Here is a 24,559-nt window from a genome sequence, read left to right on the forward strand (position 1 = left end):
ATTTTCTGAGTTGGCTAACAATACCATTTTACATATTCCTGAAGAAAGTCAGAGCTGGACTTTCAATCTGCTTATGATGGAAATCCACAAAGTACTGTTTGTTTTCAAAGGAAAACAAACATCTGTGCAATATGAGCAATCTCTCATCCTTGTTTCAGCTGTTCTTTCTGATTATTTTGCAAGACCACACAATGATTTTTTTTTCCCTTTTTTTTTCCCTCTACCTCCATCCTTTTTTAGAGGTGTTTTAAATAATCATGTTTTACAGGAGGGGAAAAACATTTTAAGACTTAATCACACAATTATATTCACACAGGCAAAGTCCCTTTGTAGTTGATTGTTTGTCTGCATAGAGGCTGAGCTTTCCAATGAGCTTTGAGCTGCAGGATCTGTATTTATTTGACAAGGTATGCAATCTCACATCATGACATACAGACCCATGGCTTGGCAGATATTAGGAAGGGAGCAATATGCTAAATATTCTCCAAGAACAGGGAAATAAAACTGCTTTCTTTCAGAGCACATCTGTTTGTCCTGTATTGTATTCAGAAGAAAGTGATTTCTAAAATATTTTATTTTAGATTAAGTATTAACTTTATTCCATAATACTTAATGTATTCATTTTATCGCATTTCCTATAAGGAAAATTGTAGAGTTCAAAATGTTACTACTGGATTTCACTAGAAGCCTTTTGAATTGTACATTTTTCCTCAAACTCTTTAAAAACAAAGGAGGGGGAATAATAATCTTGGTGGGAGTATTACCAAAGCTGTATTTAAAAGGATAGGTCTCTGGAACTGGAAAAACTCAGTTTACAAGTATAGGGACATGCACCTATATGTAGAATCATTAGCTTCAATGAAACTTTCCCTTTGAAAATATAATTGGGAGATACAGGACTGCATTGTGCAGGGTGGGGCTGGTTAGAGACTTTTTTTGTCCTAGAGCCCTAAAATGAGATCTAACAATCCTACTGTTTGAACAGTAAATAGTTATTTAAAATTTCTACCCGCTTTTCTCCAATCTACCATCCCGTTCTAAGCAATTAATTACGCATTATCTTGACTAGCCTAATTAAAGTGAGGATGAAATTATGCTTTCACTGGAGTGTGGCATTTAAAAGGAATTTGCCAATTTGTTTTGTAAAGAAGAGTTCCCCATTTTACTCTTTTTTTTAAAAGCCAGCTGTTATCTTCATTTTTACTTGTTGCACACTTTTGGTTATGCTGTCATTCATTAGAGTCTTTTTGAAACAGCTGACATTTTTCACATGTTAAATAGTTCTAAGAGTTTAAGCTTTAAACTCGTAACTGGACCTAGAGCTAAACTTCCTGGCAAACCCAGTATTTTTTCCATTAGAAAAAAAATTTGGCTAATGAGAAAAAGTTACATTAACTTGAAATATCTTACATTTGCCACCAGGTAATAGCACCCCACTAGTAGTTACTGTGGATTGGCTGATACATGTTGACTTAATGCTTGGTGACAACATTTTGTATCTGCTGGACAGGGTCATCTTTGGTCAGCTGAGTATTTCCTGGGACAGAGAGGACAAGACTGACTTTGTAGATCTTTCTTTCAGATGCTGGGCACCTGGACTTATATTGGGAAGACTGCTTCAACTGTTACAGAGCAGCAGCTCAAATCTTCAGCTGTCTTTAACAAGATCCAAAATCAGGTGCCCCATGGCCCAGAATGTCCTAAATCTAAGGGCAATAGCTATCTACTTTTGAATGACAAAATTGAAAGACCTTCATTTCATCTTTGGCACAGAATGGCAACAGTTTTAAAGTACAGGAAAATTAGTGTGACAGGCAAATAATTTTCTTCACAGCTCTACTGATCAATTTTTTTTTCTTTTTTTACTATGTTTAGTAACAACTGAAGCATACAGATTACATGGTAAAAATACACAAGTTGTCTATACTAGGGAAGTTCAGACCTTCAAATTACACAAAGGTTTAAGAAAGGTACACGTGTTTACTAAGTAAAAATAATTTGCTATTGCCCTCTATTTCATTTCCTTGTTGGTATCTTCTGTATTGATTTTGATCTTGCAGTCTTACTTAATTTTACAGTAGTGTTCTGAGCAGTGATATGATATGTATCACATGTGACTTTTACCCTCTTCTGTGTTTAGAAAAGTTTTTTCATTTAGAAGTAAAATCTCAAAGGATGTTCAAAATATAGATGGTATTCTGATGGTTACCTCTGCAATTAGATTAATTTAACTATTTGTCTCAGTGAATTGGAGTTGTACTTCACCTTTCCATTAATATTTTCTGTGTGATTCTTTTTGTTTTTTGCCTTAGGCAGCCTCAAGTTATTTCCAGTCTTCTTGTTTTCTTCTGATTTTGAAGCCTCACTAATTCTTTTTTTCTGTGTTTTTGTCTTTTGGATTTATCATTTTGAGCACTGGCCGCTGAGGCAAATTAATTTCTCTTCGCCTTCCCATGAAGTCCTTTGATGGGTTCCCTGTGGTATCTCTGGTTGGCATATTATGGTAAACAGGCTTTCTGCCTTCAGATTAAGAGATTATAATCTATCTCTTAAATTGGTATGATACAGACTCTACCCTTTGAAGCTTGTAGAAGGCAGAATTTAGCACCCCAATTTATCTTCTTCCACAGGGGTACAATCCTGTTGAGGGAAGGCAGCAGCAAATTATTTTGATTTTTTTTTCCTCCTGCCTCAAAGCTTCCTTCCAAAACCAGACGTTACCAAGGCAAGTTTTTATGGCACTCACCCAGTACATCAGTGGCATGTGGGGAAGCAAATGCAGGAAGTGCCTGAGAGTGTTGACATTCCAATTCCCACTTGATTCCTGTTCCACTGAGAATGACAGCCACCTCATGTTTGCAGCTCTCCCTTGCAGCACAGAGCTGAAATGACAGTTCATCTGAGTTGGTGACTGCTTCTGTAATTTATCTGGTAATAAAGAAATAACAAACAAAGGTGCATTTATGGTTTTTTTCCCTCCCTAAACCCTCTATATGCTGATGCATGAAAACACCTGGCACCATCTTTCATCAATGTTTAACACAGCCTCTTCTATTTAGTGTTGCCTTCCCTTCTCCTAGCTTAAGAACTGTTCTCAAAACAGCACCCAGTTCCTCTCCCCAGCTTCTATTATTTACTGGTATTGTCTCTTTGTTTACTGTAGAATGCAATTTCTTGGAGAAGAACAGAGAGTTCCACCTGGTCAAACATCACAACAGAAATCCATTACTCTGCTCAGTCATGTCTAGCTTCTTACAAGCTATCCCACTAAGCACAGCTATATGAATTTTAGTGCATTTTATACATCCTAGAACAAATAGGTAGTTTTAATTGCTGCTAAGAGAGCTTGTAGTTGACAGCTCTAACTTCAAAAACATTCCCGTAGAAAGTTCATGACCATTTAGGAACTGGAACAGTGTGCATATGACATAAAAATATCAAAGTTTCATTGAGCTATAAATGGAGAAGAAAACATTTCAACATTTTTATATCTTCATAAGTTGACAACTTTTCAGAACTTTTCATTTCGGGTAATTCCACAACAGAGCCTGGAGCCTTTTGGATAATTCAAAAGAATTTAAGTGATACTGTAAAATATCCATACTTACAAATGTATTATTAAAAAATGCTAATCAAAGTAACTTTTCCTGCAATATTATAATTTTTAATGAGTAATAGCCATTACAATATTTATCAAATGCCAGAATTAAATAGGAATTCAGTGTTCTACAGCCATATATTAAACAAGGGCCTTACCTACTGCTTTCTTTCTGATGCTTCTCACAGCACAAGAATGTAAAAAGGCTGCAGACATTTTCAGCTAATGAAAAAAAGCAAAGCAAGCCATAAACTCTCACGTGGTTCCAGATAAAATAATTAAAAATAAAATAATTAACACACTATTCTTACCATGTAAAGCTTGTGAACATGCAGAGGTGTTCTCCTACTAAGCGGTTCTAGAGCGAAAAGAAATTGCTGCTCATAATGAGTGTTAGCCAGTTCAGGCAACTATGGTCATATATGATTCACACCAGTTTCAACTAAGTATTTAGACACACAGTTAGGTTATTTTACTGTTCTTGTATTAGGTGGAAAATAGCTTACCACTTACCAAGCTTCTACATTTTCATTTTGGGGGCAAGAAAAACAGTTCCTTCTGACTCAGTGTTCCATGAATTCAGTCAGTCCAGTGGATTTATTCGAGGAAACAGCATACAGTTGACTTCTCCAGCTGACTGCAAGACTGAAATTGATGGATGCCTCAAGCACATTCTCAAGATCAAGCATGGTCTTATCTCAGCAGGGGTCAGATCCTTTTTTCTTCCCCTGATATTTTCATTTCATGCTATAAAATAGTGTTAAAATATTAAAATAATCTAGTTATTAATATATTCCAAATGAATTACTATTCCATATGCAAAATTCTTTCAAAAATTCAGTGAGAAGTAAAATTTATTTTTCAGTCTGCTGATGCACTTTCTTTAAGAAATTCTCTATTGCAAGTCTTTTGATAACTTATGTCACAACTGATAACATATTTGCCTCTATCTTCATGCCACCAAGGCATGACTGCTGGTAAAGAAATCCTAAAATTGCAATGGAGATTTAGAACTGTTTCTTTTTCCTGCAAATGACGCAACCATAATTATTTGGAAACATAATGTCTAGATGAAAGTACGAAGTCTGATGAAAAGCCCTAATGAAAAAACCCAGAGGGATATATTCTATCCATGCCTCAGCACCTGCAAGAAATTTTCTGGCATCTGTATGAGTATCTTTCTATTACTCTGTTAAAATCTTTGAAAGACAAAACAACATGTGGGCTCCTTGCACACCTTCAGGTGTGGGAAGGGAAAGGAAGGAAGGATTAGAAAAGACTTTATTAGTAAAGTAAATCTGACTTCTATATAGTTCTAAATTAATTCCTTACTCTGCAGGTTTGTATTTGAGGACATACTGGGGCAAAGGGGCTTTTACAGACTCATGATGAGATGGATCTAGTTTAATGATTGCTCAATCCTTGCCATGGTTGTGTAACATCTGGCCTACACCACCTCAGGATTCCATCCTGGTGTCAAAGTTACTTGAATCTTCCTTACAGGGTCTCCAGTTACAGTCATACTTGTGGAACAAAAAATATTGAAAGTTGTTGAAGAAAACCAGTATTTCACAAATTCAATGCTGTCATTTATTTTGTGTAATCCCACAGATTATCTAAATCTATAAAGAAACTAAATTTTAAAAAATTATTCTACTTTCACGCTTTTAGCATATCTTCAAGCACTATTTTCTAAAAACCAAAAAGACATCATATTTTCCTTTCTATGACTGCTGATAGGCCTTTTTCTTGAATTCCTATCGGAAGTGTATCAGACATCTTTTAGATAGCACATAGGATGGCATCATTATTGATATAGACAATATACGCAAATATCTTGCTGACTGATCTACAGTACATTAGGCAGCATAAATTTATAATGCCCTGAACAAATGATATTTAGAAAATGTATCCAAGTTTACAGACGAATCTTCCAGCTATTTGCAACCATTTTCCTTTCTAACAAAGGGAAGTGCTGAAAAACAATTCTAGTCAGAAGGTCAATTAGCTTTAACCCCCAGATTTTGCAGGAGAGCTTTACTTAGGTACAATAAAAATGTTGGGCTTGGAGCTCTATTAAGTTTATTAATGAAGTACAATACTTGGGTGACAGTGTCGTGGTTTAGCCCCAGCCAGCAACTAAGCACCACACAGCCGCTCGCTCACTCCCCCTACCCCGATGGGATGGGGGAGAGAATTGGAGGAGTAAGAGTGAGAAACACTCCTGGGCTGAGATAAGAACAGTTTAATAATTGAAATAAAGTAAAATAGTAATGCTAATACTAACAGTATAATAATGATAATAATAATAATGATACACGAAGCAAGTGATGCACAATGCAATTGCTCACCACCCGCCGACCGATACCCAGACAGTTCCCGAGCAGCGATCGCTGCTCCCCGGCCAACCCCCCCCAGTTTATATACTGAGCATGACGTCATATGGTATGGAATAGCCCTTTGGGCAGTTTGGATCAACTATTCTGGCTGTGCCCCCTCCCAGTTTCTTGTGCGCCTGGCAGAGCATGGGAAGCTGAAAAAGTCCTTGACTGGCATAAGCAGTACTCAGCAACAACTAAAAACATCAGGGTGTTATCAACATTCTTCTCCTACTAAATCCAAAACACAGCACTATGCCTGCTGCTAGGAAGAAAATTAACTCTATCCCAGCCGAAACCAGGACACAGAGGCATAGAAACCCTGAGACATTTTTAACACTCCAAGATTGTAGGTAATGCTAATAAAACGGGAGCATAGTCTCTGATAAAATACTATTTTAAACATAAAGAAGTAGACAGATTGTTTGAGAAGAAATATCTTTTCATTACTTCTCTCTAATTCACTTTTTTGAACAGAGCAGAGCAAGCAGAAGATTTGGGTATTTTGTGAAAGTCTGGGGTTTCTTGTTCACATAACGTTAGTTAGTACTTTATAAATACAGCTTACTCCTCTGTGGCTTGTCTTAATTTTGTGTATAACACAATAGCCATTAAAAAAGTAATTGTTACTTTAAAACAACTACACATCAGGGTTATTAGAAGTTTTTAGGGTTATCATCATACGATGAGCCTGTAATACATCTATTCAACATTTTCACTTAAAATACAGATATGCAGTCACCTTCATTCACCATAAATGGAGCTAGACATGTAAACTGCATGTAAAATGAAGTAAATGTTAACTCCATTTCCTTACGTTTCTGCACTGTCTTGCAGCAGCCACTGGGGTGCCTATGATATTTAAACACATTTTCTTTTCATTTGGCTCTTGAGAGTATCCAACTCCCATCAAGCAAGCAAGTTGTAAACAAATTCACAGAACAATCCGCCAGCTTAGCTATTTAGAAAGGTGAAGATATTAAGAGCACTAATACATTATAATGACATAAAATCCATATGGTGGAGAGTAAAATGAGCATATGCCAACTAGAATCGTGGTCTAGTGGTAGCACAAAGCAGTGCCTAATGGGGAGCCATGAACAGAGACTAGCAGTGCCAAGGAAGCCATATATCTCTAGGGAAGGAAACAGATCACTAATGGGAATCTGAAATCTTGCTGACTGAAGCAGTGTCATTGACATGCTAGTGGAGAAAACAGTCTATTTTTAAAGCAAACAGTAAGCAAAAGAAATATGATGTAGGGCCTTTGAGGTACAAATGATAAAAAGGAGTTTTAAAAAATGAGATGTCTGCTACTCTCCAAAGTAAATATATACTTTACTGTAGTGGGAAGATTTTTATTTAGAACATTTGCATATTCATATTGGTCATTACAATTGCAATGGTCTTCATTTGGATAGCAGGGGTTACTATTTGTCCCACAGAGATTGCAATGGGGACATAACTTCATAAGAACTGATAGCTGTCATTTTCCTTTCTTCTGCATTTTCTAATTTCACCCACCAGTGGAACAAGCAGTGTTTTATTCATAAAGCAAGGTCACAGAAAGTATTTTCACAGCTTAATCTTCCATAACATTTTAACAAGCAAGACCACCCTTTAGCCCTGTTCTGTTTCTGTTATATTTTATCTCACAGAAATATGGGTAGCCTCGGAATGTCCGGAGAGGCGTTTAAGATGAGCAGTTCTTCTTCATTTCACAGAGTACAACAAACCTACGCACAGAGAAACAACTCTGTGTTGGCACAAGACCATAAAATCAATTGCTTGTTTTCACTAATGTGTAGGGTTTTGTTGCAGAACTAAATATAGCAGCATTCACACCCTAGATGTCATATTTAAAATGTGGACAGCCTGAGAATTGCATTGCATTCGATACGCTGAAATCACATCTTTGGTCCGTTCTGAAGTTGAACAAGCTGCTTACAACCTTTTACAGGAAAATTCTTCAGATGAGGCAGTAAATCTACGGTCTTGTCCTTCATTCATTAACAGTGGTGCTGAGGGCATTTGTGTCCCCCCAGTAGTTACCAGTATTTCACAGCTTCACTTCCATAAGTACCACTTGGTCATTATCTGCGGGAATGGCAGCTCTGTGGGCAAGGCTCAGATTTTCTCTTCCTGTAAAAGCGCGTGAAGGAATCTTAAGAAACATGACCCTTCTGGGGAAAAACTTCACTCCTGTGGCCGAGGAGGCAGCAAGTTCCATTCCCAAAGGAACGGATTTTGCAGGAGTCTGAGATCAAAGTTGCCTACAGTCACTCCTACCCCAGCGTTGATATCCTCTTCAAAGCAGTGACAGTTTTTTCCGACCTGTGCGATCAATAGCCCATTCAGACAACCCGCACCTGAGCACAGGTGGAACAGCTCTGTAGAAAAATCAGCAGAAAAGGCTGTACTATCCTTTTCACCTAAGGTTTGGTTCTGAAGGACAACGATGATCTCTCCTCTGAATTTAGCCCTATTATTCTATCTCTTTGCCTCTAGGGATCTGCAGAGTCTGGAAAAAGGAGAGGAATGGAGCCAAACGAACACAGTTTTGATTCTGAAGGGTGGTTATCTGGGTTAATTGCTTCAGTGGGAATTATTGTTAGGAAGATGCACACATAAATCGCTGGGGATATGATCTGAGATAGAGTGGCTGGGCTGTTTGTAACTCGCCTTTAAAGAGAGGCTTTCACTAAATACAAAAATAGCATAGTTTGTGCTCCTCCTAAGACTACTTAAATTATGGGTGAGAAGAACAGGCATCTCAAAACCCCAACACTATTATCTGTTATGTCACACAAGAACCACTTTAGCAGAATTTTCAGGGAATGACATCAAGCCAGTTGCTTAAGGATAGGACATATTCCCTTAAGTACAGCCAAAGAGTAATTTAGAAAAACGATATAATCTTTTTAGATCTTTTCTTGGTCCCTTTCCTGTGAACTGTCTGGCTTGCAAGACTCATGAGTAAAAAGGGCAATAAAATCAGATAATCCATGATTTATGTATTAGATTCTTACACAGCTGTCTTTGCAGTGAGATTTCCCATTGGAACCAATACAGTTAAAAGAGTCTGTCTTAAGACAATGTATAGCTTGTGACAGCAAAGACTCTGCATATTTGGTAGGCATAATTTGCTATGTTTTTGCAACATCTGGAGTCAAAATGTCACATCAGAGTGACAGTTTCTTTGTACTTACAGCTAAATGAATACAGAAAGTCAACAACAAACTGTTAGGCTGAAGGCAAACAGAAGATGTTTGCTGTCCTCTCATAAAGCTCCAAATTAGTATTTTTAAATGCCAACAAATAAAGCACATAATGAAATGCAGCAAAAGATAGATCAAGACTGACCCATTTTATGTTCCACAGAATTTTGGTGAGCTTTTTCTTGCAATGTGAAGTGGGGTTTTATATACAGCCATATTTTTTTTTTTAAAAATTCAATTTCCGTAATTATTATACATGTGTCTTAAGCCAGTAAGAGATGATACACTAAACGGATTAATTATTGTCACCATGGTACTTAAAACAACAATGCCAAGCATTTTGGAAGTGCTGATGTTTTGATTAGACTGATGGGGAGAAAAAGAAAATAATTACATGGATATTACCTTACTGAATATTATTGTTTATCATAATGTGGAACTGTAGACATAAAGTACTTAGCTATCATCCCCAATAAGCTGATCACAGCTTTAGGCAGAAGGTCACCTCCACTTAACTGTTCCCAAGATCTGACAGACACAGTTGCACTTTTGACATTTTTAGGACAGAATTAATTCCTAGTGAAAAACGTGCTAGTGCTCATTACAGAGCTCCAACGATACTCTTTAGACTGTAAAATCTGGTTTCAATTGTACAGGATGTTTTTCTCATTTCTTCTAAATGTTAAAATTAGAAACTAAAAATGCGAACATTTTTTTCCCCCAAAAAACCCCACCTGTGCATACACTGATGTAGCCATTTCTAGTTTATCTTCATCCAAAAGGAATCCAGTTCAGGTCATAGTGACCAAGGATCTTGCAGCTTAACTCCACCTGAAAGGAATCCAATTCAGGTCATAGTGGCCAAAGCACAGTAACTGGTGTGACTGGGATTTTTTCCTCAAAAGTGCACTCCTGCACCAATCCAACAGCAGAAGTCTAAGATGGGTACAGTAACACCACCAAATCCAGTCCTGATTCAGTGATCAACTATGTTCTTCAAGCATCATTTTCTCAAGACTTAACAGTAAGTTGATCTTAACTCTCAGACTACTGACATCCAAGACACCTCTTCTTGTGGGAACTCTGTCTGCAGCAGGCTCGAATACAGCCAGTCCTACTAGCTTGTAAAAATAGGTCCCTGGCTGTCCTGGTTTCAGCTGGGATAGAGTTAATTTTCTTCCTGGTATAGTGCTGTGTTTTGGACTTAGTATGAGAAAAAAGTTGATAACACACTAATGTTTTACTTGTTGATAAGTAGTGCTTACACTAGTCAAGGACTTTTTTCAGCTTCCCATGCTCTGCCAGGTGCACAAGAAGCTGGGAGGGGGCACAGCCAGGCCAGCTGACCCAAACTGGCCAAAGGGCTATTCCATACCATATGGCATCATGCTCAGTATAGAAACTGGGGGGAGTTGGCCAGGGGGCAGCTGATGGCTGGGCATCAGTTGGTGAGTGGTTGCATCACTTGTTTTTTCTGGGTTTTGTTTCTCTCTCCCTCTTTCGTTATTTTCCTTTTCATGACAATTTTGTTGTTATTATTATTATTATTATCATTATTATTATTATCATCATCATTATTATTATTATATTTCGACTATTAAACTGTTCTTATCTCAGCCCACGAGTTTTCTTACTTTTGCCCTTCCGATTCTGGGATGGGGGAGGGTAAGCAAGCGGCTGTGTGGTGCTTAGTTGCCGTCGGGTTAAACCACGAGTATGTAATTCATGGTCACACATAATCCTCAAAATACTAAAGAAAGCCTTTTAAATCATTGGGATATATCTTCTCTGCTTACACAAATACAGTCATTCAGGGGGTTATCTGTCATTTTGCAACTTGTCCTGTGTAGAACTGAAATTAGAAACTGATAAATATGAATAGGTTCTCCGCAGACAAATTCACCAACAAAATGGCAAATTCTTTTAACTGTACTCAAGCAATTTCTATTTCAGTTTTGAATAGATGGCAAATTTATAGTGATACGAAATTATATAATGAAGTTCGCACATAGAACACTTAGAGTTATTCTCTAATGTGTCTATTTTCTTGAATAACATTGTTCAGTACATGCAAAAATGTGGAAGAAATGACTGCTTACTATTCCCAATAAATACTTTAAAAATCATCTTAACCTTCTAGTATTTTCCCTGCTTTTTTCTCCAGTAAGAAAACTCTTTTAAGATGTAACCACACAAGGAAACTTTCAGCAATTTCTAAAGATGTCAACTCTTCCAATAATTGATTTATAGCAATTTATAACTATTAACACACTTGCAACTTATAATATAGTTATCAGTACCTACAAACACAATGTAATAAAAATCTCATTGATTTTTGTTATTAATCAGAGAGGTCCAAACCAATTTACAAAGCAATTTCTCTTAAAGGCAGCACAGTGATTGGGTAAGTTATCTATACATATCACCTCAGCAGAAACTCACTGATTGCTACGTACAGACCCACTTTAAGAGCAGAACAGGGTACCAAGATTAAAATCTCTACATTTTGAAAAATAAAACTGAGAATTCTTTGGAAGTCAACCAAATTGTAAACAACCTGTATAGCACCAGGATACTCTTTTAACATTATTGCTTTAAATATTGCATTCTTCTTTAAAAACAACTAAACAATTCTTAAGATAAAAGGTGCTGAAAAAATATATTCAGCATACTGCATGTATTCAAAATATAGATACCGTTATCTTTCATGTCACTTAAGCACTGGTCTGAGAGCATATTGAGATAAATTACATCTATTTCATGACTAATTTGGAAAAAACTGAGCTCCACAATACATAAATGGAGCAAATTACCTAAAATGAAAATTAGGTCCACCAAGCTTTCATATGAAAATTGTGTTCTTGTTTGAAAGTCTGGTTGATCCATAACTTCCTCTGTGTGTGTGTGTGAAGGCAGTGTAGGGAAAACACCAAGTAAGTCCAGAGATTCCCAGCTGGCATAGAGTTCTTTCAAAACATGCAAAGAGCAGAATAATATCACTGTGTCTACATTATTGTGTGTACTACTAGGTGGTCCTCTGCCTAGCACATTTATCAAGGCAATTTCACTGCTGCAGTACCCAACACATCTCATTCTTACAGGTTTCCGTAGTGGCAATTTCTATGCTACCTCTGCAAGTGACAGTGGACACCTGCAATTGCTATCCATGAGGCACCAGTACCCAACCAAGTTCCTGGGAAGCTAGTCTGGAACTACACAAATTATTTGTGGACTGCAATAACAACAATCTTCTGATCTTTAGCAATACTCATTTAACAATCATACCAGATATTATAAATTAGCCATATATCAGAACGAGTATAGAATAGATTATCTTCAAGGTGGTATTGTGTGATCATGATTATGGGAGTCCTTTGAAACTTACTCCAACTCACAACGTCTTTATTAACTGATGGAGGCATACGGAAATGGGATGCAAAAACACTGGATGCACAAACTCTATCGCAAAATTCAAAATACCCTGAATTTTGTCTTAGAATCTTCAATATACCCTGGGAAGAAGCCTTAAGCCTTATGCAATTCACACACATCATTCTGTCTTACTTGGAGCCTAGAAATGACAATGCAATTTTGAAAATTACATGCATTAAGCCTCTCTGGTTTAGTAGTCTGCAGGGAGTTGGTAGCAGTCAGTCTGGACTCAGCACAGCTGAATACTAGTTCTCATCTTATAAAGTCACCTCCATTGCAATGGAGTTTTTCCAAGGGTAGCTCAACCACACTCCTCCCCCTAGTCCAAAGAACACCTTTTGTCAGCTCTCACTCCTTACAGAAAGAGTATGTCCTCAAGAAGACTCATGACATCTAAATGTGTGTGCATGCCCACACATAAATTTTGATGTGTCTCCAGACCAGTGACATGTTTTCACTTGTAAATATGTACTGCAAGTAAATATGGGATATTAGTAAATGAAATATTTGTAAGAATTGCTAGTATTATGGAGCTCACATCTGCTCTGAACTATCGCAAATCATTCATAGTGTCAGTAGTTTGGTTTGTTCCTAGGTTTTAATTCACAGCCTTTTTCTGGCTCAGCTTAGTACATGAAGCAGGCTTGCATGCCAAAGCTGTGATTAACTTTATAGATGCAGTGGAATTATGGAAATGCATCATGCAAAAGTGCGTACTTGCGAAAATTATTCCATGACCTTGTGCTTAAGCTGAGTTTTAAATAATTCAGTGATGTATTGAATGAATAAATTTGTGCTGCTTGTTACTCTAAACAGTCATGCTTTCACTTTCCTTGCCATTTTTAATAAAGCCTCACTTTCTAATATTCATGAAATATTGCATTTCAATTAAATTACATACGTATTGAGAAAATAGTTTGCCCTAAGCTGTTTAGTGTTGACACCAACTGTCATTTGCCTTTTGTTTTTGTATAACAACCATGGAGATTTTATGTACAGGCAATATAAAGCACTGTCACACTTTAATGAGAAACTTTTTTGATCATGTATAGCACAAGAGAGCATAAACCTAAGCTATTTTGTTATTTTTTAAAGGTTATTAATTTAGCTTAAGTACTGCATGCTCAATCCAAACTTACGTTTTCCATTCCTGGTTTTATGGAAACAGCATGCAAATCTTCCAGTGTTTCAGGTGCTCAGTAAAAACTACAGAACTCAGGCCTTTGAGCTGGTTCAGTTTGAGCTGAACCTGTTTTTAAAATGCAAAGGTAACAGAAGAGCCTCAAGTTAAAAGGTTAGTATTTTAAACAGCATAAGAAGGTAAAAGAGGATGCAAATATAAAATTATACCGTTATCAAAGCAGCAAAATCCTGTTCTCTAATTTGTCGTTATTTCATTGTAGGTAAATTGATTAAAATTCTTGTGGCTCAGTGTATTTCCCTTTTAAAAAAGAATCCTATCACCTCCTTATTTATAAGAAATTATTTCATATTTTCAAACTAAAGTTAACGTTATCCGTTCCCAAAATGAACAGCAATTTTTTAACAAGACCAGAAAGATCTCATGAAGTGCATATTGCGTATCACCCTCCACACCTGATGCAGAGAAAGAAAATTTGTTACAGAGCTCAACCACAGCCTGGTTCTCAAGCTGAAGCTGTAAAGGCTTCTCTGTTTGATACAGAGACCTGAACCATAGCTACGGTGCAGCTGCAATGTGCTAGCTGTTGTAGATAGCAGGTACCACAGAAGTTTATTCCCAGAGTGCAAGTGAATAAGAGGCTGTGAAGAAAAAGCAAATATGAAATAATGTCCCATTAGCACATGCTCAAAAGGCCAGCAAACTGCTCACAACTCTTCTTTTGTCATTCCTTGCTGTTTTCAAATAGCAGGGGCTGTGGGAAAAAACGTTTGCAAGATTTACCTGCTAGATAAAGACTTTTCATTAATGTCTGTAGGCAATGTGGATATAATTACCATACTGCATCTCTAGCCATCTTAATAACTTTATATTGGCCCTAACATACTGATAACCTTCACCCATTAGCGAAGAAACCACCAGCACCATTTGTCATAATGTTTTCAGCAAATCACCCTAAACTGTTCTGGTTGCCTCAGTGTAACTAAGAGGCCACAAATGTTTGCCCTGAAGCATTTACAATCAGTGTTAGGAAGACAGTAGCAGAATTACTGTAAAGAGCTAGGCAAAAGAAGTACATCACAGCAGAACAAGCTTTTGATTCCTAGTTGAAGCTATTTTACAATATATAGAAGAAAGTTTTAAATAAACAACCTAAATGCCATTCATTTCTTCTAATTTCAGGAAAGGAGATTGTCTTCAGCAGAAATACTCAAACTACCAGTTCAGGAGAAGTTTAAAGTGAGCTAGATCATGAGCCTTCTCATACAAGTGTCTTCTGTTTGACGCTTCTGGGACAATGTGGGAGTGTACTTGGCACGTAGTTTCTTGTTTAGGTGTCACTGACACAATTACTCGTGTGACGGATGAAAGAAAGGCTGCACAAAAACATTTAGCGTTTTCAACTCTAGCTCTACTTTAACTTCCTTTAAGTAAATACGAACCTTTTAGTTGACTTTAGCAAGTAGAGGAAGTGCTCAAGAAGGAAAGAAAGTATTGACATAATGACTGAGAATAATGTAGTAATTCCACGATAGACTGGACTCATGGTGTTTCCTTCCACTGGTCCTAAATCAAAACGTAGTTTTATAAACAGTGCAATCTTAATATCAGCAATGTTCTCTGGAATAAGACAAAGCCATGGTTTTTTTTAAGCAATCACTATTTCATTACAAATCAATAGGATATTTATCAGTATTTAAAACCAAAATGATACAAAGAAGCATATACCTAAGGGCACAATTAGATTAAAGCTGAAGGTCAACTAGGCCTTCAAAATTTGTTTTCTTTCTCTGGGATCACAAATTTGAAGGATTTTAGAATCTACCTAAAATAGCAATTTAGGCCTAGACACTATGTTTCCCATCTTCTACCGTTTTAAGTCAGATCATTAATTTTACTTTCAAATTTTTGTTAATCCTTAAATTATCCGAATTTAGTAACTCATATTGTATACCATGCATTTTTACACAAGAGACTAAAACCTTAAAAGAATCATTGTGATCTCTAAAACTAATAGTCATTCCAGTTATTTTTGAAGTATTCTTAAAGATTTCTGTTTTTCAATATGTGGTAGGTGTTTCAAAGCCAGTACATTCTCCTTTAGTCACTGATAGAAAAAAATAATGAAAAACGTTAAGAGACAGACCAAGAAAACATGTACTTAAGCATCTAACCTAAAACACCAGATACTGGTAAATCACAGCGTTAATACTTATGATTCAAGCACTGAGTCTAAGCCCACCCTTTTCTCTCATAGTCTTACCATTTTTCATTCTCTGCATACGTCACTAAGACTGCAAAATTAAGCCTTGCCTTGAAATGTCTTCATGTATATGATAATTTTTGTGTGCTGGAAATTCTTTTGCACGAACACTCTGAAGTGGAGCACCTGCCTTCCCTTCTCTTTGGCTACAGAATCAGTGTGCAAACACAACCCCAGCATAACGCCTACAGCAGCTCCAGCCAGCCTTTTTCTGCTGCCCTCCCATTACAGCATCTGTCAAACATTTAATGCAGTTTTGCCTGGTGTATGGGCTGACGACACCTGAGTGCTGGGCTATGAAGATGGGAAATGAGAATGAGCACTAACAGTTATCTGGGCACGTAGCCTCTTTTCATTTCCTACACCCTAACTCATGGCAATCTACTATGTTAGTGCTGTCCTCCTTCACCATGCTACCCGCAGGCTTTACACAGTGTACCAAAAATATTTTCTCCCATGAAAACGACATTCAAAATAAATCTTTTTTCTCTTCCTTTTTCAGAAGTCTGATGTGGAGTGGTGGGGCCAGGAAGTCACTAAGGAAGAGAGTCTCAGGCTCAGCTTCTACGCTGCGTGCCAAGCAAACTGCAAGGGAGGAGGGAAATCCGAGGAGACTGGCAGATGCACAAGCTGAACAAGATGGTGCCAATAGCTTCTACACGATCTCCAATCTAGATTGCCTGATTTCACCTGATTTGTTCTGAGATCTTTTGTAAAACAACCAGCTTTATTCCTGGTGATCCAATGCTTTCAGAGTGAACCTGAAATGTTCTTTCTTACCTCATCAATGAAACTGTTCACATTCTCCTTTTCTCTTACTTTCAAAAAGCATAGATAAGATATCCATTTTCAATTAATTTGCCACACCAATAAAAATTTGCTATGAATTAAGGACGTAACATTCAGTTCCTGAATGTGATAAGCACTATTTATATCAAAGGGGAGAAAAAAAAAAAAATCCACACCCTATCAAAACTGTTCCATCATACAATGAGACTAAAATTGAGTATTTTATACGGAAACAACTGAAAAGATTGTTTGATCTTACTTTGAAAAATAGGCTGAACATGGCGCTAGAATAACTTTTAAAATGATTTTTATGAGTATTTTGCCAACCTCAAAATACTGCCAAAAAATAATCTGTATTTTGGTAGAAAATATACTTTAAATTTTGATGTTTCCATAAACAAAGTTTTTTTCCCTACCCTCAACCATTCACCAAAGACACTTTGCTACCTTCAAAACCTCTATAATTCCAAAACAGTGAACAAGAGACAGACAGTACAGACATATGTAAGTCTTATCGTTGCCAAACTTCAGGACTAACTTATCTTCACAGTTCTTTTATGCACTCTTCCAATTTCCCAATATAAATAAAGTAAAAAAATATTATTTCAAAGGTAAGATTGTTTAAGCAATTCCAAACGTGTTAATGGAATTATTAATAATTTTGACTGCACAAACAATCTTCTTATTTATTGCAGTTTCTATTACTAATAGTTGGTTCTCCAGAAAATACAAGGAAAAAAGCTAGAGCTAAATACAAATATAAGGCAATATAGCTTGTCTTGTAACCATGCAGCCCTGCAGTAGAGCATCGCAGATAAAAACAGGCCATAAGCTTTGTACTGAATTTGCAAGGTCTCAGGACTGAGGCTTGTCCGATCTGCTCTGTCTGAACTTCCCTTGACCTACTGCAGCTTTGCTTTACTGGTTGAGCTGTGACAGCAATTTCTCTAACTGACTAGGTGGCAGCGGCTAATTCATACTACTTGTGTTTGTCTTTGTATGGTACAACCACAGGATTACACAGATAGCAGTAACAAGCAGTTACTCTGCGTAGTGTGGGATACTTAAGGCTGTAGCAAAATGAGGCAGTGCAGAAAAATACAAGGGAGCAGCCTTGGGACATGGGGACAATAGGACACGGCACAGGGGAGGACAGGCATGGGAGATCCCATGGCTATAAAGAGCTCCCCACAGTCACTCAAAGACACGCAGACCTAGATCTGGACACATCTGGTTTTAGGGACAATGAAGAGAACAAAGAAACTGTATCTAACATAAGTACAAGGCAATGTATATAGTAAATTTGGATGTTATGTAGAGCTGTGGATCAATGAAGAAAGAGGGAGGTGTAAAAGTGTGTTAGCAAACATAAAAAAATGACCCCAGTGGATCCTAAAGGGAGGAAGGGAGGAAGAACAATTCCTGACACGCACATCGTATTTCTCATGGTGAAGGATTTCATGTTACCATCTTGCTGCCTACCAGCATGAAACCTCCACCTTATGGCCCAGAGGAGCTGGAGAAGGGTAGGCATAGCACCAGGAAAAGGGGTAGAAACTAAGTTACTAAAATATTTTCCCCACAGATGTGTTCTTTCTCTTTCACTTGTAATTATATCTGGACTAGTTATGATTCTTGCTTTAGACTATTAAGGCTGCAGTTAAATTATTTTCAATAAATTCTTGGGTTCATGTGTTACGTGTTTCCTGTGTTACACATGTGCCCAAGCTTCACGGGGAAGGCGGGAGGATTTGTATTACACAGAAATTATTTAAGAGCTTTTTATTTATATTTTTTTAATTTTCACAGTTAATATTGAGAGGTTCCATGAGCCTGCAAATGGTCTGGCTTCACATTTTTATGGCAGTCACCTCTTGATTTTAACATTTCCTACAGCACTGGACTAAAAGGGGATGCTTCTTAAGGGGCACTGGAAGGATCTTTGCAATTTTCCTCTATTGATCACTACTGGAAATTTATGTATGGAGGTAAGACAATATAAAAGACTGTTTTCTTTGATAACAGAGACTTCAAAAGGACTTTTCTGATTAAAATATCTCTGAGGCCAGAGAATGCCAAATGCTTCCGTGCTCACTTTGACTTCACAGACTTGCATTTTTATAACAGAACAAGCTCAGCATTTAACTTCCAAAAAGGATGAAGAAATGAAGCTCATCTTAAGTACCTCTTTTTTACAAAAAAAAACCCCATATGCACATAAACTAACAGGATTGCTAAGCCAGGCATTTTTATGTAAAGATCTGTGCTATACTAAAATAGGGCCTACTTTGGAGATGGAATAACTAAGGTCATCAACTGTAATTGTAAAAATATTGGGGGGAGATAATCAAAACACAAAGTTGTTCTTTGCATAAGTGCTCTCCACAGTATGACTCCACAGTTAGACAACTCAGAAAAAGGGCTGAATATGTCAAGAAAGGTGGCAGCACTGCAGAAGTTAAATTCTGATATGTATGTCATGATCATGTAGGATTTGTAGAACACATAAGCCTCAAGGTGATTATTTGCTTGTAACTCAAGTCTGTGTAAGATGAATGTTGTGGCATGGTGGCACTTGTTAAGTCAAGTTCAGTATGTTCATTTTCATGACGCTCAAGTAAGACATTTGAAAGGACTCAGCATGGATCACAGGCATAAAAATATATCAGTCTGTTCAACATGTTAAAAAAAAGCTGCTTGTATTTGACGATTTAAAGTCTTCAACATATAGTCTCAGTATTGGTTCAATTTTTTGTCTTAATTACCAAGATGAGCATGGCTAGGACAAGCTACTGGATAACTGACTCTCAGAAAATATGAAGCCATTAACAAAGCATGACAGAGAATGCAGCACCTTAGTGTTCAGAGAGGTACAAGTTCTATTGACATGTCACTTGTGTACTGGCATCTCACAAAAATGACAGAAACGGTATTTGGTAATTCTCATATTCTATGTGTTATCACTGCCCAAGACATCTATAGCCTTTTGCGCTTGAATACAACAGAAAGCCATTTGGCCTTGTCTTTTAACTAAGTATACGTAAGAACAGTTTTACCCAAGCAGGCCAAAGGTCCATTGAATCTGCTACCCAAGAGTGGCCATTGGAAGAGCCTAAGAGCAGGATATGCAAACAGGGAAACTTCTCCAGTGTATTTTCCCAGTCTCTAATGTCTCCAAATTCAAGATATCTTCAGCCAGAGGCTGGATTGTGTAAAAATTAAAATATATATTTAATGAAACAAATACACATATTGAGACATTTTTCTACCTAAATATTTCTCACATTTAATTTTACTCTATCAATGTGGCGTAAGTTAAAATAGCAATCCAAGAACAACTGCCCAAAGATGCAATTGTCTGATACCAAAGAAAGAATGTTTGGTTTTAATGTTTGTTTCTTCTCTGCATTTCAGTGGATTTTAATTTTCATTACGCAACACACACTTCAGAGGTTTTGTTCACTTGTAGCAGTGTAATACCCAGTTTAGCAAAGCACTTATAACGCACTTATATCTAAGCATGTTCGAATACTTGCTTACATTGAATATTGAAGTTAACATGCTTAAATACTTTCCTGAACTAGGTCCTAAAGTGTCTGGATGACGAAAACCTTCAACATCATAATACCAAATCATACACAGCTGCAAGCTAAAAATACATGGGCACAGTAATAATAAAAATAAATAAAACTGAAAAAAAAATATTTTTTGCAGATAAGAGAAGAAAATACAGTATGATGAAGGTTCTGGAATTTTGAAGGGCATTTCAAAGTACAACACCTTTGACTTGATTATTTTAATTAGATACTCAATTCTCTTTCATCATTTGATCCAACCTCTTTCTTTCCTGTGTCTACACTGTTCATCTTAAAATAATACAAAATGATTGGCTTGTCAAAAAAGCACATTTTAAAACAATCCATGATAATCAGCTCTATGAACTATTATTATTTTTTAAACTCAATCCTACCTTTTTTAATGTCAATTACATACATTCAATTTATTCCAGGGGAGTGGGAGTGAGCCCTTGATTCATTCATTTGCATATAATCTGACAGAGATACATGCTTTTGAATATAAAGTAAAATAAATCTATTTCTCTTTGCAGTTACACAGGATAAAGAACTTCCAGGGTAAAGAACTGATGAATAAGGTTAGTTTGTCAAAAATTGCATTACTATTGGAAAATAAAATCTCAAACTCTTTTAAAGAGTGCAGTCTAGTAACATTTTCTTTATGAATTCTGACTTTGCAGTTTGTGTTTCCTAAAGTGATTATCAGTGTGATACAAATAGCTTATGACCCGTTTGCAAATATAAAAGCCTCTTGTCTATTCTGTGGCTCAGTAGAAAATATTGTTTAGAAGTAATAACTAAACCAATATAAACTCAATGCTCTCTTTTTAAAAACGTAAACTAGATCAAATAAAGGTCTGGTATTCCATTGTTTAAGTGTGTGAATAAAACCACAGAACCTAAGGAGTGGAATACCTGTTATTATACTGAAAACTGAAGTAACTACTTAGACAAGAGCCTATCTTTTAGTGTGTGAATGAAGCTACAGAAAGTGAATTTAGCCTCTTGCATAAACATTTGTCTCAGTCACACCTAAAAACACCCCACAAAGGTGAGGTGCAAAAATAGCAGTTCTCTATGACTTTTTCATAAGGCAAATGATTAAGAAATGGAAGTGTACATATGTGTAACTCATTTTTCAGAAAGTAAACCAATATAGGAAAAAGTCACATAAATGTATGTTAGTTCTACTTCAAAATAAAAATGGCAACTAAGGTCGCTGGAACTTGAGAGCTACACAGATTAATACCTATTTTTCAAGAGCTGTCTGGTTCCATTTTCTAGATTGGTAAAATTAAAGAAAAAAACCCCAATCTTTATAATAGAGATCAGTAAAGGATTCCGTATCACCTTTTATTAGAACAAATTTAAGGGCCAAATTAAAAAAATGAAACAAAACAAAAAAAAGAAAAGAAACATTTCAATTTCACTTTTGTCTGGGATATCATAAATAGCAGTAAGCAAAGAAGTGGTTTTAAAAATAGAATTTTAATGCAATATATTATGTGGGCAGCTGGAAATCTTATCAAGAGAAAGTCATTCCATTCCTCCTATTTTAAAATTTTCTCTGCCTTTTAGATATCAAGCACATACTCTGTCTTTTCAGAGCACTGGAGGATATCATACAGATGAGATGCTCACTGATATCCTGGACAAGCTCCATTGATTTTTCCAAATACTCTGTATTAGCACTGAAAAGTCAAGGAAGGTCTCTATATCACTGTTATTTTTTCCACTGTCCTCTGAGCAATTTATATTATTTGTCCATTGAAACATCACAAGACAAGGAAAACAGAAATAACATGCATCTACAAAAAAACAACAGACTGATCTCAAGTGTATTATATACAACATACTGAACTTTAAACCCAGCACTCTAAGCTTTGTTGCTATTAAATAAACACAAAAACGCCCAAAGCAGGTGTTACCTTGTCTAGTAATATTCATAAGACTTCACATTTTATCAGTTTTATTTCTACACAGAAGTGTGGGAGTTACACCCAAATGGTGCAGAGGTAAATGAACACAGTTCTGTCCTGACTTCCAGCAAACCCCCTCTATGAGCATCCCTTTGCATCTTTTCAGACCGTGCCTCCTCACTGCCTCTAGCATCCCCCCCCCAGCCCTCTGTATTTTGCATCTATTTGAAGCTTTTAATCCTCATCTCTGAAAGACTCTGAAGCCTGCTTGAGTTAATTAAGCCAAATTGACTTAATTTCTGTCATGAATGCCTTCATTTTCTCCTACTTCACATATTTACTCCTACCCAACCAACCCTCTTAAACAACTTTGTATCCCCTTCCCATTCTTGCCTTTGTGCCTTGTGTGTCAACACAACTTTTTCTCCTCAAAAAGTATTGCTCTGCTATGTAAGCCACTTACAAAGAAGTGTTGTTAAGCCTATATGTACAGATATACCTATATAACATGTATGTATATACAGACACACCAGTCTTCACAAATTAGCAGTCTCCTGTTGACTCAATGCATTACGTTTTAACATTATTGGTAGATTTATAGGCATGCTCTTGGACAAAGAGTTTGTCTCCCCCTGTTCTGTGCAGAAATAAAAATTCCAGTAGCCTTCAACTGATAATTATACAGTGAATTTAAAGTAATCACCCCAATGTGCCCTAGAAATTACTCATGAAAAGGATTATTCATGTATTGCCCTAACACTTGTCACTCAGCCAGAACTGATGCCTGACTTAACTGAAAGTATTGATTTGCTACCCTGAAATTTAGTTTTTTTCAGAAGTCATTTACAACATATTCCATAGCACCAGTCATAGAAGCTAGAGCACTTGAGCTTTAATCAGCACTAAGTTCACCCCTGCTCTTCTGTCATTCTACCATTCATAGACATATGAAGACGAAGACATTTTTTCAGGAGCCCTTGAGGAGAGCACGGCTGTGACTTTTAGAGTCTGCTCCAGAAAGCAGAGAAACTTTTAACTGAGTGAAACATCATGTACATGTGAGGATCTCTCAGGCATCACTGAGGTGAAGTTTCAGCAATAGACCCAATAACAGTTCAAGAAATTATCAAGAAAACACATGAAGAATCTGGAGCACAGGCTTAGGTTCCACTTAAGCCTGCACATGGTAAAATCATTTGTGAAGAGAAATCTATTTCTGTATAGGACTAAATATTCTTTTGAACTAGGACCCCTGGGGTCTAGACAGACTGGTGACTATATTGAACAATAATAAATTATTCTAACTCACTCGAGGATACTGCTTCTAGTGATTTACTAGGTAATGAAATAAATTAATGACTTAGTGTTAAACCCTGCCTTTCACTTTAGGTTTCTAATATCCAAACTCGCTATCTTCAGACCAACACATATATGAAGTTTAATTCTCCCTACACCATATGGGAAGCCTAGATACATAACTTTGGGCTTTGTCAAAAAGAGGTATTCTCTGTAGCATTCTGCCCCAAGCTCTGGTCTCCCACTCATCAAAACAGTATACCTGGTTGTAGAGTGCTGTGGCTTTTTCTATGTATACCCTGAGTTTCTATCCATGGAAACACAGCATAACAGAATGGTGAAAAGTATTATACCAAACCATGGAGCAAAGCTCAAGACCCACACGGAAGAGAGAAGTTTCGCATACATTGCAGAGTGCAGCTCAGTTGAGGTTACTTTTGAAGAAGTTAGTACAAATCTCTGAGACAGTGAATGCATGGCACCCTGGAAGTCAGCTCTGGCTAGATACTGCTGTGAGAATGGGCATTTTGGGAGCAAGGGAGACAGCTGAGAAAACTTCCTTTAATGACTTACCTTTGTCTGCGCTTGCCCAATCATTCAGATCATAAGCTAGGGTTGGCAAACATGATTTTAGCTTGTCATCAAACCCGAAGCTGAAAGCTGATTTAACAGAGTGTGTTTTACAGTGGGCATTTTTCTCAGGGCAAGGAAAACTTATAAGAACTCATATGCTTTGGAATGGTCTCATTCTGGTCATAGATCAAGTGTTTCTGGATCATGGAGCTGTTTACAGTGATAATACAACAGCACTCACCAAACAACGAACATACTCACCAGGTGCATATACGCCATAACAGCTTTGAAAATAAACCTCTGATACTAATTTAAAATATTTCTTTCCTATGAATATTTGCTCTGTGGTAATGCATATCATACAGATGTGACCATTA

Source organism: Pelecanus crispus, chromosome 4, assembly GCF_030463565.1.
Source record: "Pelecanus crispus isolate bPelCri1 chromosome 4, bPelCri1.pri, whole genome shotgun sequence".
Classification (NCBI taxonomy): domain Eukaryota; kingdom Metazoa; phylum Chordata; class Aves; order Pelecaniformes; family Pelecanidae; genus Pelecanus; species Pelecanus crispus.